This window comes from Staurois parvus, unplaced genomic scaffold (assembly GCF_062004578.1).
Source record: "Staurois parvus isolate SC_StPar_1 unplaced genomic scaffold, SC_StPar_1.0 ptg000314l, whole genome shotgun sequence".
NCBI classification, from domain to species: domain Eukaryota; kingdom Metazoa; phylum Chordata; class Amphibia; order Anura; family Ranidae; genus Staurois; species Staurois parvus.
Window position 1 is genome coordinate 1,234,854 of NW_028318110.1, and position 19,381 is coordinate 1,254,234.

Consider the following 19,381-nt stretch of genomic DNA (forward strand, 5'->3'; position numbering starts at 1 on the left):
GAGGGGAGAGACATGGTGGAGTATCTGATCGATCATCCTTAAGTCATGCAGCACAGTGGCCCCATTCCACTGGCCAAAGCCCAGTGTCCCCTATAGCTTCAGGCCACTATTTTCACTGGGTATATGCAAGGGTTTACAACCACTTTAATATTTAATGACACCACTTCAGTATCTAGCTTGGCATTACTTTACAAATCAGGACTCCCTCTAAACACATACATATCCTTTAAACTTATATCCTATCAGACTAGGATTTTTTAAGACAGATACCAATATCCAAAGTGCACTTAGATGAAATCCCAATAATCCCAATCTCATATAATCATCCACTCGTTAAGGGCATGTAAATGTATTATATATATATATATATACACACACACACACATTAATTTTGGACGAGGAAGGGTAAAACCTAAATTTAACAGATTATATAATAGAGAGACATATTGGATTTTTACATTCCTTGACTCTCTAGCACCAAAGGGACATAAAGGGGAACTAGAAATAAACACCATACTGTAATACAGTAGATTTAGGAACATGTATATTATTTACAAATCCGTCAATATAATAGTTATACAGTATATTACTGTTATTATTATAAATTCACATTAATAGTAGGAAACGTTATCATCATTATTATGTCTATTTATTTATTAGAGCTGTTTGTATAATGCCAACATTTTTTGTAGCGATGTGTGTTGTAAATCAGCCTGCCCCCAGAGAGCTTGCAGTCTGAGGTCCCTAGTATACAGTCATATGCACACGTGTGCTTGTTTTTTCCTCACCCCCCTGCCTAAACAATTACTTGCCTCCTCTCATCATCCAGCACTGTCCTCGGCTGCAACACCACTTTACCCTCTTCCTGCTCTCTTAGGAGACAGAGGCAGCAGTGGGAGCCATAGGCTCCTGCTGTTGTCAGTCAAGCTCCTGTGAGTAGTGAGAGGGGATCGGGCTTACCGACTCCAGCCTGGCTTAGGAGGTCACCCACATGGAGGCCCCTGCACTGCTGTACTTGCTAAGGGGGCATTTGGAGGAGAGGAGGAGTAGACAGCACCACTGGGGGACTCCAAAAGAGGAGGTAAGGGGCCAACCAGAGCAGGTAAGTATAACCTCTTTTTTAAATTTAGCCAAAAAAAATAGCCTTTACAATCACTTTAACTCATAACAGCCAATCATTTTAGCGAGTAAAACTTATTGGTTACTGAACTTTCCAAGCTATTTTTAAATAAGTCCTCAAATGCCATGTAATATAATAGTAATATGTGCCTAAATGTTCTGATGAGAAAATCATTTTTTATTTTTTCTTATTACAGTTTTCACACAGAATTAACAAGGCTGCACAAGAAGCAAAAAGATTAGAATGGGATGAAGTTAGGGGAGACATTCCATCACCATAAACCTGTGTATCCTAAATATGGGCCCATGTGGTACTCATTTTATGAGCATGGTCGAGATGGTGGCCTAACAGCAGAAACCAATGACTTATCCTGCACACCAAGGGTAAGTTTAAAAAAAAAACATAACAGAAGAATACAAGTAAAGGTTTCATTTGAAGCACTACAAAGGTCCTAAATATGCTGATAAAATGAATTATAAAATTAGTAACATGATTCCATTTTTTTGGCCAAGATGCAAAATGTGCTCCCCAAAATATCTCCTCTTTATATTAATGATTGAATACCAGATGCATTCCTTATACTGTAAATAGGATTGTGCTAAATTGAGTTATTGCCTACATTTTTCAAAATCAGTGAAACTGAAGTCAATGCAGTAGGTGAATTTACTGCTTAATACAGACAAAAACAATAGCTACAGTATGTGATCAGCATCGCCTTGTTTGATCAGCTAATTGTGTGCCCATTATGCAAACACATTAATATCACACCTTTAAGTTGTGGGGTTTTTTTGCTTATTTTTTATGGTAGATTTTGTTGTCTTTTGAGTCCAAATAGCAAGTTGAAAAGTTTAAAAACACAGTGCACCAAAATTCTATTGTATTTTTTCTTGTTTTCTGGTTGATTCTATTGTTATTTCATGTTATTTACCATATAACAATGAAATATACCAAAAGATAAATAAACATAAAATTGAGGACTGCCTACATTTTTCAAAATGTTTTTTAGAGTCAAATAACAGTAACGTAAACAAAGAAAACAAGTGAAAAACTTTTCAAAAAACATTTTACTAGTTTGGATCATTTTGATGTTATGTTATGACATATTATGTTGTTATCACACCATGCATAATCATGGAAAATTATTATAGTTACAAATCATGTAGTTAAAAAATTAGAACATAAATACTCCTAAAAATGCAGGTCTTGATCATGTGGGACTTGTATATCAACAGGTCTTTAACTGCTTCCCACCTGGAAATTGTACATAAACGGGCAGGTGGGACAAGCGCCTTTCTGATGTACCCGTACCCTGTCAGATCCTGTGCCCATGCTAGGCGTCGGGGTCACACAGCGGCACGATCTAGTGATGGTTTATATTGTATGTGTAACAGGGCAGTCATTAGATATATATATATTTAGTTTTATATATATATATATATATATATATATATATTTGGTTCAGTTGGTATTGTACGTTCTGTAACTTAAACTACTATATTACTTTCGTACTGTCTTTACCTTTTAATTAAACATGGATTAAACATGTTTTCCATTTGGCAGTAGGTTTCTTCACATTTAATGTAAATAATGCTGAATAGTACAGGAAATGTAAACACAATATATCCGTTAGGATCAACATGACATTATTCCCAAAGCACGCCAGGTATTAAATGAAAAAATGGATCATGTGGACATTTTAGATTAAGATGGATACTTCCAAAATGTCCAGACCATGATTAATGTGGCTGTCACTTTGAAAAATGGAGATCCCTGGGTTACATTTGTGTTTTTGCCCTGTGACCTCATGCTGAACTGTAGTAATGTGGGAATCTGTAGCAATTAGGGAACTTTGTAGCTTCTGCACTGGAAATGTTTTTTTGTACCCAAATGGCACAAATCTTTCATTTTCTCCAGAATGCAAAGAATTTTTTTTAAACCACCTTTATGTAACAGGAATACTCCTCACCAATGCCAGAGGGTTTGATGTGAGTTGCAGTCTCCTCCAGATTTTTGATGTTTTATTCTGCAGCCTTCATGAACTGCCGCGCAATTAAATCTGAACAGTGTGATACCTAACGATGCTACATTCGTTTTAAAAGAGAGCAAGGGCAAGAAAACCCACGATTGTGAGATAAAAAGATTTTGCTTTTTGTGTACTTGAAGTTTAAGTGTGTTTTCTAACTTCCCCAGAGTAAAGAGAAGATACTTTATACTTGTATGCATTATTTAGAGACCTTTAGACGTGTTTTTTTTTTTTTTTTTTGGCTGCTGTTTCTAAAGTAGTTTCTTATCATGAAAATCTGTGCCTATAGCAAGATTAATGACTGCCACTAATTAGACTTTTTGGCTGAGGAGGTAAGACAATATTTGTAGTATGATTGATTCTACTGATGAAATCATTTTTGAAGAAGTGTCATAAGGTATTTTTTTAGGTTATTCTAATTAAAAAATCAACCGTTTAAACTTTCTAGTCATACAAAGCTGGCACTGTTCAAAGGCACTAGAAAGCAATTTTATGTCTTTTTTTCTGATACTCTGTTTAGGACTTTGTAAGCCAAAATGACACTCATATCAAATGTGCCAAAGCTTGTTCTGGATGACTGTGAAGCTTCATAAACATAAAACTCCAGCTACAAACAAGCCCCAGGCATAGGGAAAAGAAGTTCATTCAGAAGTAGACTGAAAGCAGATCAAGTACAGTACCTCTAGTGCAGAAAAAAGCAAATAGGACTTCATGTTAACAGCTTTGGATTTAATTACTTGAACAGGTCTCTTTTCTCTCCTGGGTCCAGAATAGTTGCACTGGAAATATAACCCATACTAAAAGTATATAGCTATAGTAACAGTACTCTAGGCAACTGCTTAGAACTATAAAGTCAAGCAGTGCAGGGCGACCAGAAAAGTTGGTATGCATAGTGATTTAGACTAGTGGCTGTAGCATGTGGCCAAATTTGCAATAACATCACAAATAGTTCAGGTTCCTGTATCAGATTGCTATGGATCTAGTAAATGGTCTTATAATGTTATTGCTTTAGAAGAGCAAAAGTCTAAGTTGAGTTTACTTATCTAAATCCAAAGAATGTTTCTTTTACTTTTGGATAAAGTAGGCTCCCCCCCCCATCAAGTTTTTATTGCTGTCTGTGTCCCTACTGGGGAAATTCACTTTCTATATTCGACCAGGTAACCATTGTTACTTGGCCAAAAAGTGAGGAAAATGCAAAATTTTCAGTTGTTACTAGAACAGAAAAAGGAGGAAATATTCCCACGGGACCCATGTTCCTGTGACCACTGATTTCCCTTATTTTGGAGAAATTTCCTTTACGTCTTGTTTTGTCTATAAGACAGGAAGTGAAGATAATGTCCTATGCTATAAAAAGTGCTTTAGATAAACAAGGCTTTACGTATAGTTTAAAGTTGGAGGTTAAAGGATTTAGAGGCTATGTAATGAATGATTTTAGGGTTTAACCCAAAGAGTTATTCCCCAGGAAAAGGGCAGTGTGAAGTTTCACATAATGGTTACTAGGGATGAGCTTTTGGTTCCGTTCAAGCATTCATCCCAACGTTATGTATATATTAGCAATTTTGTTACCACTATTATAGATGATAGCTTTCTTCTTTCACTGTCAGTGGTTGTTAAAATGGAACTAAACCCTCCAATTTAACTGTTTCCCAAAACAGTTACATTCAAAGCATGCCTTAGGCAATAACTGCTCCAGATACTAGTGCGCTTACGTTAGTGCTCAACCAAACTGTCAAGCCATCAAATGGCGGATTCCATGTGCAGCACCATGACAATTCTAGATCAAGCAGAGACTAAGATGGCCACTCCTTTGGCTATAAAGGATAGGAGGGTTGAATTTCACTTTAAGGAAGCAGCAGCCACTACTCTAGGAACCAGTGATGTCACACGACCCCATTCATTTGCTTACTTATTAACATATTGGCTCACATCACCTGACCACATAGCCATATTTAAATAGTGATATTGACCAAGTATGGCCATTGCCTAATTTGGTCAGTTACATCACTGGGTATACCCTGTCCCTTGGTTTATATTTAAGGTGACAGCTTGTTGGTGTCTTTATTTAATATTTATTTTTTGGTGAATGAGTAGGTATACTATGTACCCTTTACTCATGCATGTGGGGGCAGTATCTGGGGGCCCCATTTTTTTCAATGTGGTTTCCAGTTTCTGAAAAGCCCTCCACTCACAGACTCACACAACCATCAGCCCAGGGATGGGGAAGATGTTCTTGTCCTCATCAACAAAAGGAGAATTTGCTTTGCAAGGGGGATTCTCCCTCGCAAGGTACCCTTCATATTGAGGGTATGTGGCCTGATATGGTTTAGGGGAGGGGGCGCACACTTGTCCCCCCATTTCTTGCATGCTCAAATAAGGATCTGTTATGGATTTAGAGGTGGACCCAATGCCTCATTTTCTTGATATTTGTGTGGGGTTCCCCCTTGAAATTAATACTAGACCCAAGGTGTCCTGTATGGAATTTGGAGGGGACCCTACATACTTTTTTGTTTGTTTTTTTTGGTGTGTGGGGCCCCTCATGTATGTTTATTCCAGAACCTTATCTTGGATAAAAGTCTGGTATAGATGAAGGGAATCCTCAACAGCTTTGTATACAAACAAAAGTAATGTTTAGCAAACCCACCCTGAACCAAACCCAGGTATGTTCAGTTCATTCCTAATGGATACAAACCAGCAAAAAATGTGAGCACTTTAGTTATAAAACGTCTCATATTTTTCAGACTGTAATGGCTAACATTGTGCATGTGGACTGCAATCACGTGAGTCTCAGGCATAACAGGAATATAAAATACAAGAACCATAAAATTGTAGATATAACCTGAGGAAAACACTTCTGTTTTTATCCAGCAAGATCAGAATTAGGCTTATATACAAAAAAGCCTATTTAACAATGTACAGACAACACTGCTATTATTGCAGGATTATATGTTAATATAATAAATATTAAGGAAACATAAACTGGTTCATTTAGTAAAGTATTGCAAAAAGCAATGATTTTATGGTAAATACAATAATCCAAAGTAACTAATCAGATTTACAGTAATTATACTGGCAACAGATCAGTGAAAAACAACAGCAGATTGAATAACTGCCAGAGGTCATCATGCAATAACTGCTATCCAATTTACGTCGTTATTTATGTTTGCAGTATATTTATTCTAATATATAGGGAAACTGCTGATAAACATCACTTTTGGATAAAAAATATATGTATATGAATGAAAATCTTAGCCTAACTCCCCAATCTATGTTCTTTCTAATTTATCAAAGTAGTCAGAAAATTAAGTCCTTCTAGATCACTTCAGGTTGGCCCCTTTTGCAGGCATAGCTATGTAAAACATAAAAAATATGTGCGTATACTATATATAAAGTAATACAGTCTCTCACCTGGCTCTGAGTATGCTCAGTTGCTCTCTATTTTTTATTTTATTTTTTGGCACTATGCTGGCACTGCAGAGGCCGCTCTGCTGACAATCTAAAGATTTACTGCTGCTCAGGTGCTCTGGACTTCTGCAAAATGGCAGCCTCCAGCAAGAATAGGCAGGAACAATGCTGGAGGCAATTTATATCACACACTAATTTTGGTAGCATAATTAACGTGGAATGCATGTTCCTTGATAAAAAACATTTTTTTTTGTTTTTTTTTATCAAATTGTTATGGGTAAAGTTCTTCCTTAAAGTGGTTGTAAATCCTCTCATATAACCAGTGAAGTGAACAGCTTTAGATGATACAGAGAGGTGAAACAAATCCTCCTACATAAGTTTTACTTGTTTATTTGCAGTATTCTATTTTTTACATCCCTGATTTAAGGTAAAATCCTTCTGCATTTCTCAGTATCACAGAGGAGAGGGCAGGGAGCTGCAGTTAGATCTGATTGGTGGAAAGGGACACACCGCTTCCACACAGCACACAATAGCTATGTTCTGAATAGACAAGCTGTCTGCTGAGCTCTCCAAGAAATTTATCTCTGATGTCGGGAGAACTTATCAGAAGTGACTCAACTCAATTCAATTATTCAGAGACAATTTAGTTATACTGCCATCTGAAGGAGGAATTGGACATTGGCAAACAAAAATCCATTGGCTAGCCAGGTATAACCCCTCCCACTCTAATCATACTTACATTTTATGCTAGTATCCTTGAAATATGAACATCTTTTCTCTACTGAGAAAAGTTTCAATATTTTTCTAGCTTTTTTGGGGTCTTTATGCAGCTATCCAGATTGGTGCACCCTCAGCAGTAGCTGTGGAGGCTGTACCTGGACCCCACTAGACTGAAGATTGTGGCACCTGCCTAGAATGTGACCATCAGACATTGGGCTCTGCTGGTGATGCTTTTAAGATCTTTGTGTTCTGTGTAAGTTAGCTGCAGAGCACTTTTCAGGATCAGAGTCATAATTCAGCCTCTAGCATGACCCAGTCCCTAAAGATTCTCTAATGATTACACCATGTTGGTCATGCATCAGGAGCTCCTATTTATTGGAAGGGTTGAGTTACTGTCCCCCTTTTTTTTTTTTTTTGGTTTACACAACGCTGGAGAACTGAATGCTGCTTCATTAGCTCCAATGTCATGTGCACATACTCTGTAACCACATTTTCAGAGTAAAGTAGCACCATTCTACCATTGCTTCTAATTGTAAAAGACACATGCTTTCATTGTGGTTAGGCTGTCACCTTTGGTGACTTGGTTACCTCTGGCCATGTGAACCTCTCCTGCTTCCACAACTGGTTTATGAGTAACCATGGTTTTTACTTGAGGTTCTCAATTAAGTTGTCTCTGTTAAACAGTGCAAAATATCAGATTCTAAGCACAAGGGGATCAGCCCTTTTGCATCCAGTTCCTACAACTAACAGTTTGGTGGCATCCTGCAGTGTCCTTCCTCAGGGACCTAACACAAATAGCCTAAACAGTTGTCCCCATTGAGTCCATATACTCTTTGGAGTCTTCCTTAGTTCTGTCAGGTGTGACCTATCCTTATCCAGGACGAAGTTATCCATAGCTATGCAAGATTTAAGTAGCCAAATTGCAAATATGCTTGCTGACTCAGAACGCAGAAAGTGTAAGCTTACATGTATGCCCTTTTCTCCTAAAACTGTGTCTGACATAACTCAAATGCTAGTGGTCTGATCAAAAAAACTATATGGATTCCCCCATCCACACAAGCAAGGTGTATGGAGGAATCCTCCTGAATGAAAAAAATTTTTCCAACCAGCCCATTCGTAAGAAGTTGATCATTAGATTGACTTCTTAGAAACAGAAACAGCTGTAGATGGCTCAGAATTTGGCTGGACCCTGCTGAACCAGACAAATTCCGATCAATTTATGCCATGTTCAGACTATCAAAATGTTTCCAGTACACTCCTTACTTGAAAGTGTTCTGTATAAAGATTGGAAACTACTGATAAACTGTTTACTCCTTCCATGTGATTTAATGGCCAGTACTTGTTTGAACAGGCCTTTATCAAGAATCCAGATATAACCCACCTTAACAAAACACCACCCATACCTCACAAATGATGAGGCATATCTTAAGACCTCTGTAATGTTGAACTGCAGTCTGCAGGTGCTCACTCCTCTGAGGTCAGTTTCTCCCATACACCATTTTGGAAAATCTCTGGAACTGCACACCAAAGGGTAGAATTTTTACTCAGAACATGCACTTCTGGGTGGAGTGTCTGTGTTTGTGCTAAATAATAACTTTTATTTTACCCTTGGAAGTGGTGTTCAGGACTAGGACTTTACTAAACACACCATATACAGTATGTTGAGGATGCACCAGTGATTTCAGGATTGAAAAACATTTGAAAACCCTTTCCAAATTATTGTTTTCTCTAGCAGACCCTACTATGCAACCTGTCATAGCTTTGTAGCACTACCCCATTGGGGGTTGCTAAGAGATTTGGGTCCCCCTATAGTCCTGCACAGCCAAGCAATCTGTATTCTTCACACAAGCTTGCATTCAAAGTCAGAAATCAGTCCTTGAGCTTTTGTTTTGTTGTTTATTGAGGGGACTTAAAACTGGGATAGGGTAAGGGGGGTATAGGATGCCCAAGGGAATCCACAACTGAGGACAAACTTCCTAGAATTATTCACAAGCTTCTCTTCTGCAACACAGTCTCTGTTGGAGAGCTAGACAGCATCTCCTTGTTGTACCACTCCAAACCCCAGATGAAATTCTCTTCACCCAGCAATCTGGAGGTTTTCCTGAGCAGGGGATCTGGTTCCTGTTCCTTTAAATGGGTGAACTGTCACTAGTAAGGGGCTAATCTGGTTTCCCACTAGAGTGCTCCTTCCCCTATCTGCCCAGGGGGTGCAGGTGTACTCACTCAGATCCTCTCCTGTACCGCTTGTGGGTTGGCTGATGTTACCAGGCTTATCAGCTGGGTTGCTCCTTCCCTGCCATACAGGTGGTCCTTGCTCAGGGGGCCAGTGAGTTCCAGGTTTTCATCCTTTACAGCTCCAGCACGCAGGCATTTCCCATCCCACTAGGCCTCCTGGCAGCCTCCTCCCTCACAGCCTCACATGTTCCTCTCAATTCTCCACACTCCCAACTCCCCACTCCATATGCCTGCTCCTGAGCATGCTCCAACACTTTTAAGGGAGTCCCAGCCCCTTTCCAAGCCTTCTGTTGGGGATTGGCTGAGGTCCCTTAAGAGTGCAGCCAGCCACTCCTCAGAGCCACCCACTACCTCCAAGGCCTTCTTCCAAAAGCCTCACAGCAGGGGGAAATTCCAGAGGGGCTGGCCTGCAGAACCTTTCAGCCCTGACCACAATTTGACACCTCTAGCTATTTCACATGAGCTGCTATTCAACTCCTGTCTAACCATTAGGATCTAGCTCCCCCTAGCTAAACTAGGAGGGTGCTGCAACTTCAATGTCAGTTTGACAAACCTAATGGAATGGACTAAAGCTAAAATCAAAGGATTCAGCTACTATGCTTAGAGACCGTTTACTTGTAGAGTGCTTAGAACTTATGTGTTCAGCCTTACACTGTTGAATAGACAGATTAGTTGACATTGTTCTTCTTTCCCTACTGAGTTCCCTGTCTGTAAGCATGCAGAGAGCAATGTGAAGAGTGCTTTCTGCTCATGCCTTTTAATGGTGAATTTTTCTTTAGTGCTTCTTTGGACACTCTCATACAAGAGGTAAAATTACTAATTTGATCCAGCTGAAGAAGCCCAAGCCACAATCTGGGAAGACTTTCCTCTCTGAGGCTAAGAAGAGTTCCTTGTAGGCTTCTACCTCCAAGCCCCAACCAACCTACCTGTGTCTCTGACTAGCAGACCTCTCTGGTGCTCTTTTAGATCTTTTCAGCGATTGTTTCATCAGCAGAAAGTTTACAGAGGTTTTATTGCATTGTTGTTATTCCAGCTGTCTTCATTTGTGTGCAAAACTTGTGCATGGAATCCATCAGGTTTGTCATAGCCACCATCAGGCAGACTTTCTAGCCTCGGTGGATATCAAGGATGTGCACCTGTGTGCCCCCATCTTTCCAGTGCATCATTGCTACCTCAGCTTTGTTGTAGGTGCATAATAGTACCAGTCTGTAGCCCTACCATTTGGTCTGTGTTCAGCTCCCTAGGGTTCACCAAGGTACTGGCAACCATGCTAGTCTGACTATGGTCCCGGAGTATTCCCATTGTGGGGTACCTGGGCAGTCTCCTATTTAGCAAACAGTTGGTGCACACTTACTGATGATGTAATACAGACAGTTGAGACCTTAAAAAGGTTTGGTTAAGTCCTAATCCTTCACGCAAGACAGTTTGACTTATCTCCACTGGATAACTATCAAATAGTATTTATTGAAAAAAGAAAATAAAGAAAGAGATATCCCCTATGGGTGGGACTTCTTAAAGGCAGCGCTGACCAGCGAGCCAAAAAACATGAAGTACAATTAAAAACATGAAAATTTATTCAAAATCTATTAAAAACAAATGTACTGACAATTTTGCAGTCATAATTGCCTAAGGTTGCATACAAGATCATACATCTAGTTATGTATAGTAAAGCATCTGATGCATTTTAAAATCAGTGTACGTCTCTTCTTCAGGGATGCAACAAGTGACTATAGTCCATTCTATAATATAAAAACACAATACATATAAACATCTTTATACTGGATATTTTTTAGCATGACGTTGCTTTATTACAAAATAACATACTGACCTGTATGTTTAGACTTGTTTGGTATGACCACATGAATGCTTTAAAAAACCTTTAGGTGTCATCTCTGGCCTGCATACTCGGGCCAAGGCTTGACCACAACTTGTGGCCCGGGCCTAGTTCTCAGCTCAGGCCGACGGCGCCGCCTTCCATTCATCAGCAGTGACGGGGGCGGTCACGCCATGCTTTGTCGGGGGAGAGTGACGGAGGACCTGGATTGGTTCATCACTTAGCTCCAGTGCCTTTGTGTATCTGACTGGTCACATTTCAATCCTTCTTGGACTTTATATAGCTGCTTATCTGTGCCCATTTTGCCTTCCTGTACATGAATCCACCATGCTGCTTGTCTACAAATGCTGTTTAATTAGGTATGTTCCTCATGCCTTCCTCTGTCTTGGAGATTTATGTTGCAAGTGCCCCTTCCTGATTTGTCCTAAATGCAGTGAGCTACTTTATCATACCTATTCCAGCTATTCTATAATATCCATTCAAATGTTTTCACATACCTCTTTAAGATTCTAAATAGAGCTTTTACATCACGTTGCTCTCATACACAGTAAATTACTTGTTGTTTAAACCTATTTTTTAAAAATAAAATACCATATGTGGTTGAATTCTGCAATATTAAGATATTGATTAATGATAAAATTCCAACAGCATTGGTGAATTGTCCATCCTTGTGCCTTGGAGTGACCCCATTGGCATTGACGGGCTTGGATTATCCTGGTGGCAGTGTCAACAGCAGCTTGCAGCATTATAGTACCTTTGTTTTTAAAGCTTCATGTGGTTGTACCAAATAAGTCAATTTTGTAATAAATCAACATCATGCTAAAAAATATTCAGTATAAAGTTGTTTATGTGTATTGTGTTTTTAGATTATAGAATGTACTATAGTCATTTATCGCATCCCTGAAGAAGAGACGTTTACTGATCACGTCGGATGCTTGACTACAGATTACTAAATGTATGATCCTATATGCAACCTTATGCAATTATGATTGTACATTTGTTTTTAATGGATTTTGAATAAACCATCATGTTTTTTATTTGTGCTTCACATTTTTTGGCCCGTTGATTAGCACTGCCTTTGAAAAGTCCCACCCATAGGGGATATTTCTTTCTTTGTTAGCTTTATGAGATGATGGCAGCTACAGACCCCTTTCACCATAGCACTGTAATTATATTAAAGAATGGCTCTATTTAATACTGTCAATAAGCATTATATAGTAAATAGGATAAGCAGAGACACACAGTTTATTAATGTGTCATGTACTAAACTTATCAGCTGTTCTCCCATTCCAGAAAAGAAAGTGGATGTTATAATCTCTTATATTTAGGGACTTCAAAAGAATTAATCATTTTTAAGGTTAATCATTGAGCTTTATGTCTTATTATATGGCCTAAGTACCTTTTCATGTTAGTGTGCAGTGAGAGTAAGTGCACCACATTTAACCATTATAGAACCCTGGATCTTATTCTTCCAGTGCCCTAAAAGTCATGTCTTCTGTGAGAATGAACACAGATGGCAATGAAGCATCATGTTAAATAAATGAGTTGTTATATAACCAGATGAATAATTAAAACCAGAGGCAAAGCTGAGAATTTACTTCCTGCTTTCAACACTCTGCAGCTGAAATATTTACATCGACATGTAGTGGTGAAGTCATAAAAATTAACATTTAAAACAAATCTATTGACATGCAAGGCAGAGGCAGTAAAAGTGCTAGGAGACGTGCTTATATATGTCTGCAATAAAAAGTTAACTTATTATCATTTTTTTTTTTACCTTAAGTTACATTTTTCTCATACAGCATAAGCTACTTGCTACTTTTGTAATTGATTTAAGCACTATAGCAAGTAAGATAGTATTAAAAATATAAACGCAGTGAAGCAGTGTATATCTTCTAAACTAACCATTTCATATCATTGTAGCTGTTGAGCAATAAATATCCCCTGTACCTGTTTTGGGAATCCAACATCCCTAAGGCAGTCCAATTTGAATGGGCTGAGAATGCACTAGATCACATTAAAAGCTGAACATCCACCATTCTGTGAAAAGCAGCACATCGCAATGCACAGTAGTGCAAGGTGTATTGGAGTGACATTACGAATGCCTATTCCTGATGTGATGTAAAATTTTAGCTTTCCCATCACTTTCTGTCATGGTGACAATGGTCATTAGTCTTAAGAGAGAGGATACATTTCCAAAGGCAATTTTTTTGGATAGAGCAGAAAATGGTGAAAACCTCTGTGAGAGTCTTTTTGCTGTCTGTGACCCATAGGGTAGATTTTCCTAAACTTCCTGTCCCAGAGAAATCATAGGAAGTGACAGAAAATATCCCCAAAATGTGTCCCCCCCATTGTGGAATTGATTTTCTTGTTTTGGAGACAACTTTGATTTCATTAGTATTTATTAAAGGACACAGGAATATAGACTTTCTTAGACATTTGGGCTATACTGCTGCCTTCAAGAAGTTTGGGACAATGGCAGCCTAAAAACATTAGGCCAATCATGTAACCTCGCCTCTATCTGTCATGCCTCAGTTTTTTGCTAGTTTCCTAGGGAAGTTACACACTTTTTCTGCAGCTCTGCTGAAATAAAATCTAACCATATTTTTGGTGGCTTTCTTATTCCTATATTTTCTTCAGTCAAAATACTTTGTAGATCACATATATTTTTTTCAGTGGGGGGGCTGGGGAATTATCCCCTTCCCTAATCTGGGGAGAATTTCTCCAAATTGATATATCCTCTTGTATACTTCTTTGAGTCTGTTTCTTTGGAATGCACAGCTTTCCAGTCATTGGGGGATCCCTCAGCTAGTAATTTTTTTTTTCAATCTGGCCACTGCTAGACCTCATCTTGAGGCTGCTAGATCTTCTCCTTCAGGCCAATGTGAGAACCCCTGTAACTAACTGGGTTATTTCCTTACACTGCACACTATTTACCGTGTTATTGTGTCCACACTGTTTTTGTTCTTCACAGGGCCTGATAACTGAAAGATAGTTCCTCCTTTGTGAATGAGTGACAGCCTTCTGAGGAAGTCTTCCTACTTTCTTTCTTTTTTCTATTCTCTATCAGAACAATATTCCTAGTGCCAGTACTGAGACTTCTACTAACTTACTCTATACAGGATTCTACCTCCTAAAGGGCTAACTTGTATGGTTTCTAGAATCATATATTTAAGAGTTGGTCATAAAGGTTTAAAGTCTGGTTAGCATGCAACCAAAAAACACCTATGGACATTGGCTGAATGTTTTCCTTCCCTTCCTCCTGGTTGGGATGTCTTTCTACACCAGCTTGCAATATGATATAACCTCACCCCTGCCTACCCGTACCTATTGTACCTTTATACTGTTGCCATTGATCACCTCACCCTCTCTTTTAGGTTTCAAGTTTACTGCTCTTCTAACAAATATCTGTATTGGTCTGATATTGTCCCATCCAAAATCATTTTGTAGACCCCCCCCCCAAATAAAATAACAATTAGAACCCATACCATGATCTCCTATATCAAGGTAAGGCAAAAAATATGCAATGCCCCCAAGGGTACAAGGAGAGCTCACATTTTATCATTATCATCATAACAGTAAAGCTCCAATTAAAAAATGTTGCAGGGACAATATCAGACTAATACACATATTCATTGCACTGCTTTTCTCCTTCATTTTTAGATGGGGTAAGGGTAATTTTTACTTTTTTGTTTTGTTATGTTTTGCTTTGAAAGGAGGTTTTAGTCAGATATGCAGCATGTAGCTGGTTCATTGGTTTATTTTTAAAGGTGAAGTACAATGTGTATTGGCCCCCTATTCACACATTGAAGTTTTCTCAGTGATGTGATCTGAGAATTTCCTGATGGTATATATTGGTTGCTTCTAGGTAAGTATATTGTATGTGAGTGTGGATATTAGCTGGTCAGTTGATTAATATGGGTTTCATTTTCTGATGTATATTCTTTCCCTGCCCCCCCCCCCCCCCCCCACAGACTGGGCAGCGCCCTTTGTCTTGATGAGGATTGGGGGTGAACAGCTGTGGGACTGTTGGGGTTGGGTAGGAGTTTGGTATGCTGCTTCCCCCTTCTTTCCTCCTTTTCATATTTTCAGCTTGGGGGACAGGTCTATTATTAAAATAATGAATCAATGTATTTATAGATACTGATGAGCATTGAATATTCATAGCTGATATTTCCTAGAGTGACCTTCATATATATATACGGTGGCATGGATCTCGAAGAAGCATGCATATCGCTAAACACATTGATCAAATGTGTCATATATCGATTTTGTGGAACTATACAACTCATGATAGTGTTAAGAAAAATTCTAATATAGTCAGACTTTATAAATGTGAATTGTATTTTCTTAATTTAAAAAAAAAAAATAGTTTTATTTTTAATGGGTTTCTGGTCTATGAGGTATAACCATAATCCATTTATTCATACCCTCTTCCAATTTTGGTGGATTGAGTAGTATGTTTTTTTTTCTTAGCCTAGTCAGGAAAAAGGGAATTTAAAGTTGTTGTGGAAGATGTCTGGAGCGTTATGAGCTATGTTTGACCTCGTATGCTCTTTGAAGTCCAACAGGAAAGGTGAGCGCACACCTGCAATTTACTGTGGTGGTGGAATTACCTTTAAAAGTGTAAGTGACAAGCTCGAAGAAGATTTTTGCAATTGTATATCACTAGGGTGTAAAGACATGTGAACTTTTGAGAAATGAGTGGAGTGACCCTGGACTTAAAAGCAATACTTGTTTTCATCACGAGACCTATCTATAATATTTTATTCACTGATTTATATAGCAAAGTCACTTTTTTATATATTTTTTATACTCTTTTGAATTGTTGAAGGTATATTAATGTGTCTTTATTTTTAAACAGCTTTAACTGTCTATTTGACTATTTTGGAGTACATTTTAGGATACACTGATCTGCCAAATTTTTTATTAAAATATAGGGTAATAGAGGGTAATAATACACTATATTTATTATTTTGGTTCTTTTGGTATAGGTGATAAAAAAGCACTGCACTAGTGTTTTGAATTATATTTTTTTTTGTGTTGGTGATTAAGCAGGGGTGTGAGCAGCTTTTGTGTTTGGAAATTCACAGTGTTGCACTAAATACAGATTGTGTCACAAATCACTAAACACTAAATCACTAAAAAAGATAGTGGTAGGGTGTAAGCTTACCAGATAATCATGGCCCCCTACTTAAAATTAAAGTCATGAATAGCATGTTCCACATATTTAGACTTCAAGAGGTGTCCATCATTCACACATCTGTATTTCCTCAGTCCCCACCTCTGGTCTTCAACCGCACAAACGCAGGCAAGACATGAGAGACAAGCACACAAACACTCCACATAGTAAAAAAGCTTATGATAACTTTAATTATAGTAAAAATTGCACTCACATAAGGTAAAACTACTGTATGCATTCAGATACCACAATAGCCAGCAAACAGTGATGAATTCTGTCTCATGTCCGGTATGCGATGATGTCAGCAGCAGGATCCACCCTACACATTTTGTCATAAAGAGCGTCCTCCAGGGCATAGGCACCATTCTGTGTGCTCGCAACCGCACGCTGTGGCCCTTAAAGCCTCGCCTGATGTTACCCAAATGTTCGCCTAGGTGAACATGCAGTGCCCGTGTGGTCCTACCCACATACCAGAGACCACATGGACACCGAAGTAGGTAGACAACATTCTCAAAAGAAAAAATAAGTAAGTAGCATTTCTGTTTAGTGAGGTAATGGAGTAGATGGTTGTAGTAGTGCTGGGATATACTTTAATTTTATGCATTCTCTCTTGCAGCTCTGCCTTGGAATGCTGGGTGTTTTTGCCCATCTGAGGGCAAACAGACTTCCCTTTATGCACAATCCACAATAGAAGATAAAGAAAAAATGCAAAAGAGAAGAAGGGTACCTTCTTCTAATTGCTATGTCAGGCATGTAGTCATAGGAACCTAAACACATTGGAATCCTTAAGCTGGGTTCAGTTTGAACACACAGTGATTCATGTACCGAAAGTCGACTGGTTCATGCTGAACTGGCCAACTTTCGATACATGTGTACTGGGATTAGGTAATGTAAGTGAATAGTCAGTTTAACACTTCAGAATCTGTCAACCTTAGAGCAAAATTACCTTTTAGATCTTTCTGATCAGAAAACCATTTGCTGAAAAATTGTTAGAGTAACAGAAAATAATATTGAATATCTGTGGTGCTTAGAAATCAGTTTAAAAATTAGTTAGTATAATTCTGCATCATATTGGGTTTAAAAGCTTTAGTGTAAGGCCATCTGTACCTTAAAATGACACATAATTATAGATACATCAGTTAATATATAATCTACAAATGTTTGTTTAAACATCAATTGTTGTCCTAAAATGTTTATTATAAAGAGACATTGTCTGCTTTCAGCTGGAAAACAAATTAAAGATCCCACTTAAAATGTGACAAGCCATAATGACCTGTAAAAGACTGCTGTATGAGTCAGGAAAGGAAAACTAGCAATAACTACAATATGTTCATATCATTTACACAACATTGCCCTAAACATGCCATCATAATTGTTTTAAATTGTGACTAGACCAGCCTGTAGAAACATCTAGTAGACAATCCCTGGAGATCCAAAGCAGAGTGTAGAGAATATATGGTATAAAACATTAACAACCAATAAACACTACTGTGTCTCCGGGGTGTAGAATACACATATTAATTAAATGTAACTTTAACTAATGGAAACTGTTGAAACAATGTGCTGAAGTAATGCTTTCTTTGCTGCATGTATATAGAACAGAAAGCCTGGATGCCTAAAACCATGGTATTACATACACCTTGCTAAATGTGACAGTTAAAAGCACATAAAGAAAGATTTATGACATTATCAACATCTGAAATTCAAGGAAGCCTCCTATGAAAAACATATGGGAATTGCCTTTGTTGATGTGTTATTTAAGGGGCATGCTCCAGGGATGTCCTTTTCAAGATTTTGAATCACTTGTTCACAAATACCATGCACCAATGAAGTGTTCCCCTTCATGAATGCTACCAACCTAGCACACAAGGCTGATAGCAGGCCACGAGCCATTTAACTTTGGAGTTTGCTTTGAGATTGATCTCCAAGCAAAAATGGGTACCCCACCTAAAGCACTGGGGTTTGAGTGCAACCTACAGTACTTGCCTCCCTCATGAGTGTAGGGTGCAACATGCTCCCTGGTGAACCAACAAAGAGTCCTGTTCTTTATGTATTTACCAGCATGCTGATTGTGAAAAAAAACAGGTAAGTCTCTAAACAACATGTTCATTGTTCTAGGTTTTTTACATTCGTCTGTAGAGGGGAATACAGTTAACTCCATTTACACTCCTCAGCCTTAGGGTGAATATTAAAGCCTAACTCCAGTCCAGTGAGTCTTCTAGCTCCCCACTCTTAATTATGTGCACAGTAATCTCCATACTTAAATTCTGCTATACCTTGCTCCTAGGTAAAGTGTTTTTATGGCCAATATTGTCATTAGTTACTGAAAATGCTCCATGTCCAGAATGCTGGGTAGAAGGTTCTTCAACACTCACTATCTCACTTCCTGGTTTTGGTTTGCTTAGGGACTGCTACAGGGCTATGTTTCCTCTGCGTCTTTAGCCAACATAAGCATCTATAGGTGGACTATTTGCAGAGCTGTTGCTAGGGTGCGTAGTACCATGGGCTATGACCTCTAAGCTCCATACTGTTCCATTGTGACTAGACACTGAGCTGGGTCATGAACAGCACCAGGTAGAGTCTGAAAAGTATAAGATAGCTTAATTTTAATAAGTCTGTCAACAGATTGATAGAGTGCTGGTGTGATCACATTATAGCAAATGGAGGGTTTTTAAGGGACTGGTCTCGCTGCTACACAAAGAACAGGTAGAGGTATTAAGTTCCCTGGAGAGGAAATGCAAGGCTGACAATCTCTTAAAGACAGACAAAAATATTGACCCTAACCTGGGACTGAAGCACATGACCAATAAATGGTTGCATAATCCATATATATATATATGATATCGAATTTATTGAACCCTATGT

At 38.4% G+C, this 19,381-nt stretch overlaps 1 protein-coding gene across 2 annotated transcripts in view; it reads left to right on the forward strand.

The window, feature by feature from the left end:
• HS3ST5 (heparan sulfate-glucosamine 3-sulfotransferase 5) overlaps positions 1 to 19,381 on the forward strand; it is a 392,973-nt gene that overhangs the window by 315,326 nt on the left and 58,266 nt on the right. The window contains exon 3 of one of the 2 annotated variants that reach the window (XM_089683535.1): positions 1,317 to 1,503. The exons of the other annotated variant lie outside the window; for it this stretch is intronic. The gene's annotated coding sequence lies outside the window, so the exon portion shown is untranslated. The remainder of the gene's footprint in view (positions 1 to 1,316; positions 1,504 to 19,381) is intronic. 2 annotated transcript variants of the gene reach the window in all.